Consider the following 6,485-nt stretch of genomic DNA (forward strand, 5'->3'; position numbering starts at 1 on the left):
ATATTTGAAAGGGTTTGTGGATACTTGTTGGGGGAGCAAGCAAACAAATGTCTCCGAGGATGCATTAAGGCTAAGGCTTTTTCCCTTCTCTCTACGGGGGGAAAGCTTTAGATTGGTTAGAACGATTGCCGAACCATTCAATTCACACTTGGGATGAGTTGGCGGAAAAGTTCATTGCTAAGTTTTCTCTCCCGAAAAAGTTCAAGCAAGAGATAAATGAACAACTACACGAGATATGGGAGCGCTAAAGAACTATGATCAAGGAACGTCCCAACAACGATATGACGGAAAACATGATCCAACAAACCTTCTATCGTGGGATTAACATGACCAACCAATCTGTAGTGAATTAACTAGCCGGTGGAAACTTTATGACTACGCCTTATGAAGAGGCGTGTGAGATTTTGGATGAGATTGCGGACACGTCATCGGCTTGGCAATCCCAGGCCAATGTTCCACAAGGTGACCCGAATATGATCCACCTTCACAAAGAATTGCAAAACCATGGTCAAGTCATTTTCGAATTTACAACTACCATGACTCAACTAGCAATGGCCCAACTAAATCAAGTGCAAACTATCACGCCCCGACCTTGGGGAGCGCAACCGGTGCTTAACAGAGTTACCCCGGTCAAGCAAGCCTTTACAATACCTTCTACCCAACTCACCCATGAATAAAGAGAAGAATACATTCCATTAATTTGACAGTAAGAGGTCATGTGAATAACACCAGTTCATTTCAATTAGTTACATCATTAACAAGTCTCCCAAACAGTACATTGTACAATCATATTTAAAGTGGAACTGATGATACGATTACAACATTTTTAGTTTAATCTTCCCAAAAACAAATACAACCCACACTATGTCTACGGATCCTCTAAGAAGAACAAGAGAGTGCTATGCCCCGACTATACCTCAAAATGCTATGTACAAAGGGTAAGAGATATAGGACCCTGAAATGAAGTGGGGCTCACCAAGTCAGCTAAGGAGAGGGTGTGCTGCTATCACTGATCAATACCACATGCTATGGAACCACCTGCATCCATTAAAGATGCAGCGCCCCAGGCAAAATGGACGTTAGTACATATGTAATAGTACTAGTGTGTAAAACTAAACACCCTCTCAATAGAACGAGTACCAGTAAACGGAGAATCAAACATGAAATCAATGAGCGACTCAAACAGTACCGAGGTGTCAAGTTAGGGGAAAGGTACATTTCAAGTAAGTTTCAGTAATTTAAATTGGGAGATCTTTAGCACCGATACACCACCGTGTTTTAGCACGGATTTCGATATCAGCCCGACCGGCTAAGCCGTCTCACCCCGAGATATACACTCACAATACCACCATGTGCGCGACATGGCGTCCGATCTCAGCCCGACCGGCTAAGCCGTCTCACCACAATGTCGTGTGGGTCAACATCACATCACATCTCGCTAGCAATAATCTCATCCTATTTAAGGGGAAACATCTCAACACACCAATCGCATCCCATATAAGGGGAAATAATCTCATCACATGAACACGGGGATTTACCCCTCAATCACTCCTACACCATCACGTGTAGTTTCGGGGTTAGGTTGTTTCGACCTACCCTTCCTCGGTGGCTAAATGATACTCCCAAGGCATTTATTATTAAAAGGATTTACCACTCATTTCATATTCCTTTACATGTCATTCATTTTGTTGGCACCATTGGCCATAACGCAATATCATCCTTGGCACATTGGTCGTACTTCATAATTCATGTTCACTATTTCACTTTCAAACATTATCATGGGTAATCAACAACAAGGCCTTTCAAATTAAGACTTTAAACACATATTCTAGCAATTTAGGGTCTTAGGCACATGTGACTTCATACACAATTGACATGATTGCTTTCATTAAAATTACGTTTTTAAATCATAACATAATAACACACAGCCCATATTTAAACCACATTCTCAAACATTAACTCAATATAACAAGAATCTTTAGAATACATATTGAACGCATAATTATTTTGACACAAGGCTTATTTGGAAAAAAATCAATTTATAATGAGCATCACGGGACTTACAAGGACATTGTGGGGTTCAATTCTAAGAGAAGAGTTTAGCCAATATACCTCGCTTTGAGCTTTCCTTATTTCACTACACAGTTCTGGAATCCTAGAAACTTTGATCTATTTAGAGATACAGCAAATTAAATACAAATTAGGAAGGAGTTCCTAGTTCCAGCTCACTTGAGCATTTTATCAAACACTAGGTGTGCATTATGGTTTCAAAGTCCTCCTATGGTGGATTCTTTCATCTCACTACCTAAAGTCTACCCAAATGAGTTCAACAATCTCCCACAACTCATGAATGTACATGCATGCATAAACAACAACCCTCATCCTCAAAACCTTCCTCCCCATTACTTATTCCCAAACAAAATTTTGTAATTGAGGGCTAGGGCTAGAATCTTACCTCTTGGTTAAAGGCCTTGTAAGCTTTCTTGTTGAATTTCAAAGCTTGGACAAGATTTTGGAGGAACAATTAGCTTAGGGACTTCACCTCTCACTATATGGCACTCCTTCTCTCTAAAAACACCAGATATCCCCTTTAGAAATGGTCCCTTAGGTCTAATTATTGAGATGGGGCCGGGTTAAAAAGTTAGAAAAATGAATCCCCGATGCAGATCCGCGATTGCATATGCGACTGCATAACGCTTCTGCGGTCCTCAAAATGGGCCGCATAATGGCCCCCGGAATTAGGTACCCCTGCCTCACTCTGTGACCGGTCTGCAGTCCGCAGACCTATTCTGCGATCGCATAATGCGCCGCAGAACGTTCCTCTGGAAATTGTTTATACTGGATCTGCGAGGGGTATGCGGCCCGCAACGTGATTATGCGGCCGCATAATGCTCCAAATATTTTGCCCAAATTTCTGCCTCGGTATGCGGCAGATATGTGGTCCGCAGTTCAGTTCTGCGACCGCAGAAAACCCTGTATTTCCAAATTGTTTTTCAACTCCCCAATGCACTGTTCAACCCAAAAAGTCCGAACTGAGGTGAGCTTGCTCGCCGTGAAAAATCCCTACAATCGTCAACCCATAAGCCTACTTCGACACCACAAAATCCCGGGTTTAGGTAAAACTTTTACGGGGCCGTACACAAACTCCTAAGCGAGTCAATTCTATGGAAGATGCGAACATGATGGTGAACAATAGGAGGCCCAAGTGTCCACAAGTGCAAAATCGAGTGGAGAACTATGTGCAAGAAAATGGTAGTTTTGAGCAAGATGATTCCTATAATACACAAGAAGAGGAAGTGCAATATGTGAATAATTTTCTACGGCAAAAAAAAAACTTCCAAGGCCCAAGACAACAAAAATGGTGTCCACAAAACAATCAAGGCAATTGGAATTCTAACAATCAAGGAAATTGGAGTAGAGGCAACAATCAAGAGAATTGGCATAACAATAACAATCAAGGAAATTAAAGTGGAAAAAAACAAGGAAATTGGGGAGGTAACATTCAAGGCGGATGGAGAAACAATCAAGGCAATCGGGGGTCGGGTTTTCAAAGGCCCCCAATGTACCAATAACCAAGCAACCCACCTCATTATTCTTTTCATGGTTCGAGTTCTTAAAATAATGAGATAGGCGTATTGAAAATATTTTCAAGAAAATGATGGAAAAGAATGCCGATTCGGATGCCCAACTTGCCTCACACAACATGTTAATACGCAACCTCAAAGTTCAAATGGGGAAAATCTCTCAAGCTTTAAATTATCGTCCTAAGGGGGCACTACCAAGTGATATGGTGGTAAACCCAAAGGGTGGTAACAACAAGGGCATGTCATGAAGTTTATCACAAGAAGTGGAAGAGGCGTGAATGCACCTACCTCAAGTGGAAGGCAACTTGTTGATGATGATCAAGTGATTCAAGAAGAAGAAACCCCGAACAATGTTGTGCAATCTAATGATGAAGTTCGAATTGGTATTGATTATAGTGTGGAATACACTCAAGAGGAGGTGAACCCCTCTAGGGAACACATTATTGACATATCGAACCCGGTAGTGCAAAAGGATAAGGCACCATTGCCTAAGCCTCCATCTCCATACTCTCAAAGACTTTCCAAGAAAAATGGTGAGAATAAATTCAAGAAGTTCATTCAAATAATGAAGAGTCTCTCAATCAATGTACCATCAATTAAAGCATTGGAACAAATGCCCGGGTATGCAATGTTTATGAAAGATCTTGTGACAAAGAAACAGTCAATCAATTTTGAGACCATCAAAGTCACTCATCAAGTGAGTGCAATTGTGAATTCAATGGCTCCTTATTTGGAGGATCCCGGTGCTTTCACAATTCCTTGTACAATTGGAAGTGTCGAGTTTGCTAAGGCTTTTTGTGATCTTAGGGCAAATATCAATTTGATGAACTATTCGGTTTTCAAGACTTTGGGAATTGGGCAACCAAGACCCACCTCTATGAGATTGCAAATGATCAATCGTACCATGAAGAGGCCTTTGGGTGTGATTGAAGATGTTTTGGTTTGTGTTGATAATTCATTCTCCCAGCGAATTTTGTCATTCTAGATTGTGAGGTTGATTATGAAGTGCCGATTATTCTTGGAAGACCTTTCCTTGCTGTGGGTAAGACTCTTTGTGATGTTGAAGCCGGAGAACTCACTTTCTGGGTTGGTGATGAAAAAGTTGTATTCCATGTGTGTAAGTCCATGCGGCAACCAAATAGCAATGAGGTGTGTTCTTTTGTGGACTCGGTGACTAGTGTTATTGTTGATAAAACAAGTGCTACAATCAATGTTGGTGATATGTTGGAGGCTGTCTTGCTCAACGTTGATGATGACGAGATAGATGGCTTCATGGAATATGTGAACTCTTTGCAAGGAATGGGGTCGTACAACTATGCACCCCGAACATTATCCTTGGATTTTGAAAATAGGACAAGTCCTCCTACAAAGCTTTCTATTGAAGAGCCTCCTACCTTGGAGTTGAATCCATTGCCTCCAAATCTTCGTAATGAATTTCTTGGTCCTTGTTCTACTTTACCGGTTATTCTTTCCTCTTGTTTGACTAATGTGCAGGTAGATTCCACATTGGCGGTGCTACAAAAGAGGAAGAAGGCTATTGGGTGGACCTTGGCGGATATTCGGGGTATAAGCCCTGCCTTTTGCATACATAAGATCAAGTTGGAGGATGCGCCAAACCATCTATTGAACATCAAAGGAGACTCAATAAGGCTATGCAAGAAGTTGTCAAAAAGGAGATTATCAAGTAGTTGGATGCCAGGATTGTCTAACCCATCTCTGATAGTTCATGGGCTTCTCCGGTTCAATGTGTCCCAAAGAAGGGGGCATGGAGGTGGTCATCAATGAAAAGAATGAGTTGATTCCTACTAGAACGGTGACCGGTTGGAGGGTGTGTATGGACTATCGCAAGCTCAACAAAGTTACAAGGAAGAATCACTTTCCACTTCCTTTATAAGATCAAATGCTCGATAGATTGGCCGGCCGTGCTTTCTATTGCTTTCTTGATGGGCACTCGGAATACAACCAAATTCTCATTACTCCGGAAGATTAAGAGAAAACAACCTTTACATGTCCCTATGGTACTTTTGCTTTCAAGCGGATGTCATTTGGTTTGTGCAATGCACATGCAAATTTTCAAAAGTCCTTCACAATCAAATATGATGCAAAGCAGTGGCTTTGAATCTTACCCACAGGATTGATTAGAACATGGGATGAGATGACCAAAACTTTTCTTGATAAATATTTCTCATCAGCTAAGATAGGCAAGTTTAGAAGAGAAATCCATAACTTCTGCCAGAAAGAGACTGAAACTATTTTTAAAGCATGGGAGTGGTTTAAGGAGATAGTTACAAAGTGTCAACATAGTAGATGGCTATTTTCATGGACATGGTGGAGGACTACCTTAAAGTTTTCATGGATAACTTCTCACTGGTTGGAGATTCTTTTGATGATTATCTTGCAAATTTGGACAAAGTATTGGCTAGATGTGAAGAAACAAATTTGGTACTCAATTGGGAGAAATGTCATTTCATGGTTGAGGAAGGTATTGTCCTTGGCCACAAAATCTCAAGGAATGGAATCAAAGTTGACAAGGTAAAGATTGAGGTGATTTCTAAGCTTTCATCCCCTACTTCGGTGAAGGGTGTGCGGAGTTTCTTAGGCCATGCGGATTTTTACCGGCGCTTCATCAAAGACTTCTCTAAGGTGGTGAACCCATTTTGCAAGCTTCTTGAGAAAGATGCTAAGTTTAATTTCAATAATGATTGCATGAGAGCTTTAGAATTGTTGAAGCTCAAGTTGATAACTACTCCCATCATCACCGCTCTAAATTAGAGTGTGCCTTTTGAACTCATGTATGATGCAAGTGATGTAGCGGTTGGGGCTGTTTTGGGGAAATGCATCAACAAGATTTTTCATCTGGTCTACTATACTAGTAAGACCATAAACAGTTCCCAAGTCAAC

The 6,485-nt window shown here is 41.1% G+C and overlaps 1 non-coding gene across 1 annotated transcript; it reads right to left on the reverse strand.

Annotated features, from left to right (window-relative positions):
- Nucleotides 1-5,787: 5,787 nt before the first annotated feature.
- Nucleotides 5,788-5,893, reverse strand: LOC142169287 (small nucleolar RNA R71). Its single transcript, XR_012698995.1, has one exon. It is a non-coding gene; the product is annotated as a small nucleolar RNA R71 (small nucleolar RNA).
- Nucleotides 5,894-6,485: the final 592 nt, after the last annotated feature.

This window comes from Nicotiana tabacum, chromosome 14 (assembly GCF_000715075.1).
Source record: "Nicotiana tabacum cultivar K326 chromosome 14, ASM71507v2, whole genome shotgun sequence".
NCBI classification, from domain to species: domain Eukaryota; kingdom Viridiplantae; phylum Streptophyta; class Magnoliopsida; order Solanales; family Solanaceae; genus Nicotiana; species Nicotiana tabacum.